Source organism: Blennius ocellaris (genome assembly GCF_963422515.1).
Source record: "Blennius ocellaris genome assembly, chromosome: 8".
NCBI lineage: Eukaryota > Metazoa > Chordata > Actinopteri > Blenniiformes > Blenniidae > Blennius > Blennius ocellaris.
In genome coordinates this window covers 6,120,845-6,130,130 of record NC_137657.1, presented here as the reverse complement: position 1 = coordinate 6,130,130, position 9,286 = coordinate 6,120,845, and positions in this window count along the sequence as shown.

The following is a 9,286-nucleotide window of genomic DNA, read 5'->3' as shown; positions in this document are numbered from 1 at the left end:
ATGCCGTTTTTAAACCTGTATATTATCCCGTCCAGATTTGACCTTCAAGCTCATTTCACATCGAAGGTCACATCCAGCAGAGTTTGAGCAGTAAAAGAAATAACGTATATTTCACTATAGTTTTTGGTACATCATGTCGATGGTATTATAAGAGAGAAAAGACAAGTTGGCCGAGTGTATCACTGAAGGCAACCAACTCTTCACTTCCAGGTTTACTGACTCTGGTGTTGTGTTCCGTCTTCCTTGTGTCTCCCTCATGTTTTATTCACTCGCCCTTCCTGATGTGTTTCCTGTTGTTCAGGCTCTCGTCTGGTTTTATTGTGAGGTTCTTGTTTCATCCCACCTTTATGTTTTATGGATTCTTCTCCAGTGTTTAATACTTGTTTAACACCTTGCTCTCTGAGTGCTGCCAGCTGTGCCTCCTTTTCTCCCACCTGTCAGTGTGTATTTATGTGACGGACGTCATCGGTTTAGTCAGTTGAGTTTCTCATGTGTGTGTCTGCTACTGTGTGTGTCCAACCATAAACTCGGCTTGGAAGTTGTTCTTTAAAAAAAAAAAAAAAAAAAAAAAGTTGTTCTGATCCTTAATTTTATTCACCTCACCTTTGATTTCCCCTGTTTGTAACGCTCCACTGACCTTCTGTGTACCGAACCCTGCCTGGCATTTGACTCAGAATGAAATTAACTTTAAATGATTGAATCCTAGATCCAGTCAGCTCAAGTGCATGTCTGAATAACCGCTTCAATTCTGATTCAGCAGCAACTCACTTTGAAATTGGATTTGATATCACAGGATTTAATGGCGGGGGAAACGATTAGTGAAGTTGCAGGTCTCTTCAGTTGTAAGGTCATTCACGATGAGTGTTTTGGGTTGGCATATCGAGCGGCATTATGGAGAAGGGCTCGGATTGATTCACTGAGACTTGAAAAGGGTGACTGACAGGGCCACAGTAACAATGAGAGAGCTGTTCGGGAAGGTGAGAGAGGGGGGAGGAGTCGGGACTTTTCGGTATCTGGATTTGGTCTTACCTCGCAGTCGGACTCCTCTTTGGTCTTACACTCCCAGGTGTATCTGCTCATGGTTTTCTGAGGGGAGGGGGATGGGGCAAAGGGTTATACTCCTCAAAACCGTACAAGGCATCCTCAGAGAAAGACAGACCGGGATGGACAGATAAAGGGAGAGAGGTTGAGGTGGAGAGAGAGAGAGAGGGAGGAGGAGCGAGAGATCAGAGACGATACAGGGAGATAAAGTGGCAGGAGAGAGGAGAGGCAGACAGATAAAATAGACGGAGAGAGAGAGAGAGAGAGAGAGAGAGAGAGAGAGAGAGAGAGAGAGAGAGAGAGAGGGCTGGAGACAGAGACCGGGTCGTTGGAGTGAGTGAACGTCCCCTCAGACGTCAGCTGATATTCCCAGCTGGCTGCAGCCACAGAGCCTCTGGTGCCTCCTGCACCTTATTCAGTATCACCACAGTTCACACAGGTTCGCCTATTTCTGCTGCGGTTCTCGACCAGGCGCCGGGCTGTTAGTTTGGAAAGGGGACTGGGGTTATTCGCTTTTATTGGAGGGAGAACTTGAGGTTTATTTGGGGGGGGTGTGGGGGGAAGAGAGTTGCAGGTTGCTTTGGTTTTTGGTTTGAGGATGATTATATGGCAACGGTGAGTTTTGTGTGAGATTGGAAAACCTGCTTAAGAGTAAATCTGGGTTGAATAGTAGTTGGAAATGTTGTGTAACAGATAGACAGGAAGTGTCGCTTTGAGACTAAACAGATCGTGGGATTCAACAAATGGTTGTCCTATCTGAAGTAATCTTTCACCACAATATCATGCACATGCAGATTGGAATTAGCCACATAAATACTGGAGAAATAAATAAATTAGATATAACTGGAGAGAAATCAGAACCAAATTGGTGTCAGGTATGGTTTTTCTCATATGAACTATATGTTCAGATTCTCACCGATATACTAATATACATTGATGCTAATGATGCCAACTGTGAAAGACCGGGTGAATGTGGTCTTAAAACCGCTCAACAGCACCCCTAGTGGTAAATACAATTCAATCCTATTCTATAGTTATACTGCCAAAGACTACAGTCATTTCAAGGCACGTTTACAGCATGTACAATGTGAAGAGTATGGGTCCCAACACAGAACCTGTGGAACGCCATGTTTAACTTTAGTCTGAACCTGTCTGATAAATATGACTGAAACCAGTTTTGTGCTGTACCTTTAACCCTGATGATAATCACCATCAGGTATCTTCAGGAGTCTGAAAACAAACCATTTATTTACAAATACTATTCAACCCAGGGATGGGAGGGGATTTTCAGGAGTTTGGCATGATGGCGGTGTTGCGTTAGGAGGGTGAAATTTCAGCAATGAAGATGGCACATTTATTTTTAAGCCTATTTAGGGATTTATTGCATGTCAGGATGACGACGATGACATTTAGTTGTAGTTATGATGAGAGGGTCACACACTTTAGCCTCTAAAGAGTCTAAATTTACAATGTTGCACGGAACAAAAGGAGACTCAGGAGAACTGCGACACACGGTTCATCAAAAAGTGAACAAAACTACTGATGGAGTTGTTAGAGGGTGGTACCACATCCTAAGCAGACTCTAAATTTTAAAAAACAAAACAAAAACAAACTCTATTCCCGTTGTAGCACTACGACTACCCATGCTGCTACAACTCCAGCGTTAGCGCTACCAGCTACCCATGCGTCGGTTAGTGAGGCGCCAGTCGCTTCTTCAGGGAGCCAGACGTTGCATCTCAGATGTTTATCCTGATGAATCCACACAGACCCCCCCCCCCCCCCCCCCCCCCCCCACACACACACACACACACACACACACCTGGTCACCTTACCTGCTCGTGACGTCAATCCTTCACAAACCAATTTGGTGTGGCCTGAACATTCCCTCCCACTACATCCCACCCGCTCTCAGGATAAACAGGCCAGGCAGACATGTTGTTAAACATACAGGTCAGTAAACGGACAGCGCAGCAGAGCTGCGGTGGCTGACATGGCCACCGCGTGGCGCACGTTAGCGACAGAGCAGGCATGCCATGTCATACCGATTCAGGAGGTGATGAGAAAAGGAAGCAGGTTAGGAAGAGGTGGGGTGGGGAGGGGCCACGGCGAGGACTTCTCCTTTGCACTGGTCGGCTTTTAAAGCGGCTCAGTTAGCATGTGCGCTCCGAGGACAGTCCATAAATGTTCACACTGCATGGATTCAGGGGGAGTTTAACCTTTAACCCCGACCGTGTTAGTGCCCAGACTCACCCACAGCTGATTTATGCAACGTCTGGTCTTTGTCAGGGTAATACAATGAAACATTCATAGAACCCTGCTGAGGGAAAACAGATAGCAGAAACGTTGTGGGGCGAGCTCACAATCACTAATTAAAGGTAAACATGACATTTTAACCTTGAGATCAAGGCTTTTCATGGCAGGTTCTCAAAAGACTATTAAAAACCCAATCCATAACCAACAGACCAACAAACTGAATCCATAAACACAATGAAACGATAAGGTCTGGCTGTCTGTGTTGCCATGGTAACTGGCTGCAAGGACTCAGGCATCTTTTGGATATTTGTTTCTGCAAGTCCAAAAGCATCCTCCCTCCAGTAAATTCACACATTTCACAGGAGCCTGAGGTGTTGTTTTAATAAGTAACTTATCTAACATGCGTGAAAATACTTTGGAAATAAAACTGCTGCTTCATATCATAATATAATAATGTGTCCTGATCTTAGTGTCCTGTTTTATCAACATCTGTTCAGGACAAGAACATTTTGCAACTCATGTCCATCAGAACTGTTTAACGTTGAACTGTCAGATTCACAGCCCACCTTTGTGTTTTTGTTTGCGTTTCTATTTGTCTATAAAGGAATTCCAGCTATAAATATGCAAAAATAAGAAAAGAGCAACAGCGAAAGCGTCTTTCTTTGTAGTCAGATGCATTAGACTATTGGATGTTTGCGATAAATGGGCTTTATGACAAACTATCAACTTAAAAATGAAAAACCTGTAAAGAATCCACAGTGAATGCTCATTTATGGACTTCCATCATCCTATGTTCCCATCAGATTTAGAGAAAACTACCCCTTCCCTCGCCTCCGGACCCCGCCCACCCCCTTCCTTCTGCCCCTCACACCTCGGGAGTATCGGAGAAAACTCATGCCCATGCATTTGGAGGGGGAGTCGAGGGGCCCGGGCAGGGTTTTTGCAGGGGGGATGCAGAAAAAGGGGTGAGATAGAGGCGAGAACCACGTTACCTGACAGATAATGTTATCATAGTAAGCCAATGCACGGGCATGAGGGACGTTAGGAGGGGTGTCGCACAGTTTCCTTACATTTGGGTGGGAGCCCTCAGCGATGGTGGACAGCGAGAAATTATCATTGTGCTGCTCCGATGAAGGCCGGTACTTACTGCTGGGTGCCGGAGAATGGAGAGGGGGAGGAGGGAGGGAGAGAGAGAGAGATGAAGGAAAATTAAAGTGGTGTAAGGTCAAGAATGGGGAGTTGGGGTGTGGGGGGTGGGGTACAGAGAGGAAGAGATTTGTGATATTTGGAGCCAAGCAGCGAGGCAGAAGAAATGAATATAGGACATTGAGCAGAAGAAAAGAGAGGAGAAGGTCCCGCAGCAAAGAGGAGGAATGAAGCATCAAGATTTAGGAATGAGCCAGGTGGTTGGGGAAAAAAGAAAAAAGAAGGAGAAGGTGAGGTGAAACAGTCAGAAACAGGAGAAAAGGGGAGAAAAGCAGGGGAAAGAGGTAAAAAAGGGTAAATTCAGAAAGAAAGAACAGACAAAAAGAAGAAGGGATCATCAGAGACATAGGAGTCGGGGAGGGGAAGCAAGAGAGTAGCATTAGTTAGACAGCAAGCTGATAAGAACATAAAATAAATGTTTTATCTGTGATGCAACACGTCATATCAGGCTATAAACACAGTATATTGAACGCAAAATGATGAAACATTATCTGAAAGGAGAGAGGAATGTTCTTTTCACCTTTCTAAAGTGTGAAACAGACTTTAACCAACATCCGGTCTCAGACTGCAGCGAGGCGCCACATAATGCAAAAGTTCATCGACCACCTTCACGTTTGAAAAGAAAGGATCATTTTGCCACACGAGAAACAGATAAAATATGCTTTTGCAACTTCTTAGCAAACAGAAGTTATAGTTTGGTGTTTTGTCAAACCATCCTTCCACCCCAGCAACTTCCCTTTATGTGGTTTCATAACGACTTTCTCTATCTTGACTAAAAATTCCATAATTAGAGGGTGAAGTCACAATGATAGGCGAGATAAATGCAAACCTTTACTCGGTTGATTGTGAAACTCACTTCACTTATCAAAGAACATTATAAAGTGATGTAATTCAAATCTAAATTATAATTCTATGAGAAAAACAATCCTTGGTTTTGGAACAATAGTCATTCTAATTCTGTAAACTGCTTCATCCACAGCTTCCCCTGCAAAGAAACGACCATCAATCATCTATATTAAAATTCTCCTCAAATCCTCCTGCGTGACTTTAGAAACACATAAACAGACACTTTCTTTTCATCTCATCAGAATTGCAGGAGTTTCTTTCTGACTCGGCTCCACTGGACTCTTTTGAACGTCGTCTTCTTCGTCTCAGACGCCAACGGCTTTTGTCTAAAACCTTCTGTTTAATGCGACAACGTACAAAACTGCTGCCACTTGCACCTCATCCAAAGCACGAATCAAATGTCTCGTTGTCTCGTTGTGTTTGTTCCGTCCCGTGGTCTCACTCGCGCCTCACATCGACAGTTAAAGAGGTCGTGGTCGAGTTTCTGCTCAGGAAGCAACTCTTCTGTTTCTCTCATCTGCATTTCCAGCTGCCAGATTTATATTTGATGACAAATGTGACAGCGCTATCAAAGCGGAGGTAACGACATGAGAGAGGCTGACGGAGGGCTGCGACTCCCATCGTCTCAGACGCACCACCGGAGTGGAGCAGATAACAAATATACAAATAGAACTAATATAATCCCAAATCGTACCAATGGTGATACAAGCGCCAGATTTAGCACAGATTAGCTATTTATTTTAGCCAATTTTCTTAAAAAAAAAAATGCAAGATGGCCACCATTTTATCAAGATGGTCGCCACTGAGACCAAGAGAAATGTAATTCTGGCCATTAATTTGGATTTAGATTGGCAATCATCAAGATATTGGTGTCATTTTATATCCTTCAGGCGATGCTGAACATTACAGCCTTTTCAGTGCTTTTGTGTGGTTTTAGGTGTAGTCTTTTCATAACGAGATATATTTCATCCTAGTGTGAATCCATTCAGATAAGTGAAGAGGATTTAAACTCCACCCAGACAAGCCTCTTTAGACAACAGCTTGGCGCCTGGAACATTCTAGCTGTAACCACTTAGGGATCATCAATTTTGAATGTACTCATCTGATATCCACGGATGCTGTGCAGAGCTTTTGACCGAAGCTGCAACCAACCACCAGGGGGCGAGGGAGACAATGTGGGCTTTTAAAACTTGTCTAGTCAGCCATCTTTATACACAGTTATGGTTGAAAAATGTTAACAGATTTAGTTTACCTTTAGACATATACCATTTGTGGATAAAAACAACAAAAAAACGTTTCAAAATTTACCAGAAATAAAAAATGTGTTAAAACCAAGGAGGTGCATTTTTCTTTCTCCCTCATTCTTCATCTTGATGAGATGTTCAGTTTGATCTGGACTGCGGCAGAGAAACACTGCGACTGCAATTACCAGCAGCAGATGGGGGAGTGTGGGAGTCTCATGTATTCATGAGCCTTGTCAGCAGTGCGCAGACACTCACACACACACACACACACACACACACACACACACACACACACACACACACACACACACACACACACACACACACACACACACACACACACACACACACACACACACACACACACACTCGTGTGAATGTGTCATGCTGAGCTTTTTTCCCTCTGTAACCGCCCTCTCTTATTCCGCTTTCACTTTCTCTTTCTCCATCTCCTCTCCTGCAACAGTTCCTCCCTCCCTCCTCCCTCTATTTCACCCCCCCCCCCTTTACTCCTCTAATCTGTCCTCCACCAACTTCTTCTTCCTCCTCCTCCTCATCTTCGATTTCTTGGAGCCGACCACTTGATGAGGCAGTGTTGTCTCTTCCCTCAGGTCGCACAGCTGTATGTAGGTCAACCCCGCCCCCCCCCCCCCCCCCCCCCCCCCCCCCTCACCCGATCCCCCCCTCCTCCCCCCCGCCTGTTCAGACTGCCCTACTTTCAGCTGGATCCAGAGTACCAATGACATCACCCTTTTCTCCCCCTCTATTCAGCGTCGCGGCAGCAGCCCGACTGCAACGTTTCTCCTCCTCGACCATCACCTTTCGCCGTGGATAATCTCCTCCACCATGACTGGCGTGATGGCCGTCCCCTCCGTGCAGCTAAAAATAAACCCCGGTAGCGTGGGATCCAGCGGTTCAGGATCCGGGTCCTTCGGTTCACATTTGCGTCCGAGATGCTCGATCGCAGATGCCGCTGCTCATCTACAACAGCTCTGTTGCTAGGGTAACCACTGCCGAAACACCGGCAGAGGCGAAGCGATACCGAAACAACCCCCACCCTCTTTTCTTTTCTTTTTTTTTTTTACATGCAGTCCGTCTGTCACTCGTTTTCCTCTCTGGTACTCTTCATCCAGTCCATCTCTACGATAGTGGGCTTGTTAAGACTCCCACCTCAAATCAAGAATATCCCTGAATGAATCAAGCCCAGGATTGTACGTTGTTCCTGTATGGTTTTTATCATTTCCTCCCACAGTCCAAAAACCTATTTTTGAGCTGTGCAGGTGACTCTAAAATGTGCCTGTCTGTGGGACATGAATACATTTCAATGAAATGTTTTGTATTTATAGCTCCAAATACAGTGTACTCTTCCAGAGAAACATCCAATAGTTCTACCTGAGGAACCATAGGAGACGATGGAAAGGAAAAACTGTCTTTTAACAGGAAGAAACCTGCAGAAGCAGACTCAGAGGTGTCTCTGTGTTTGCCTTGAGATGGACTGGCGACCTGTTGAGGGTTTAGCCTCTGGATAAAGTCGGCTTCAGCACCCTGCAGCCCAAACGTGCACAAAGTCATTTAGAAGATGGATCAATGTACCGAAAATAGGTTGGTTGGTAAAGAATCAGAAACCGTGTGGTAACGCCGTGATAATAACAGATGAATTATTTTGCCTCTTTCACTTACGTAACCGTGAGGAAACGTCAGCTTAAAGACGTCCGGTGCACCACTACCAGTTTAATATCTGTGTGTCTTCATGGGATCTCTGTAAGCCCTTCAATGAACTCTGTTCCTTCAGACGACAGACCTTCTCTCTCCGTCCCGCCGCCTCTCTCATCTGTCTTGTCGTCTCTCCTTCTGCCGGCTGCTCGCCATCAGTTCCCCCTCCCACCTCCTCCTCCTGCATTCCTTCGCTCAGACCGCCCCCCCCCACACACACACACACACACCTCCCTCAGACTGTCCTTGTCTCCGTCTTTGCATTGTTACCCATCCCCCTCCTCTTCTGACCGTCTTACCTTTTCTCTTCTTCTGCATCCATTTCTCTGCTCTGCCTCTGACATTGGATTTAAAATCTCCCTAATTCCCTGAACCGTTATGACAAACTGTCTGATTGATTGTTTTTCCCCCCCAAAAGATGGAAGGAGATACGTTTCAGAACCAAGAAGGTCATCCCACAATACGTTCTTTTTTTTTCCAAAGCTCCTCAGATCTTTACAGATGTTGGTAACCGCACTGGGTGATGACATTTCCAGATGCAGCACGATAAAAAGTAATAACCTTTTTTTCTCATTTGATGACACCCTTTACTGCCCAGACAGACAGAGATCAAATGTTATATTGATAGAACATATATTTTGGCCTCTTTCAGTTCAAATCAAGCAAAAGGGTACAAAGGTCGTGTAAACAAGGCCTCAGGTGAAGGAGAAGGTTTCAGGAACGATGAGCCTGAATCACAGCACCGAGGTTAAATGCTGACTTTGTGAATATGGCACTTCAGCAAAATTTACAATCCAATATAGTTGTTGAAACTGGTAATTAAAGGACACTACAAATGTTCTTTTTTGAAGAATTATCGCCGAATCCCAATTAAATTGTCCTTTAAAGAGTCAGGAACATTCCTACATGTAGGTTTATTTGTTATTTGATAAAAAAAAAAAAAGGGTCATATTATTCAGCTTTTCAAAACCTTCACATGGTCT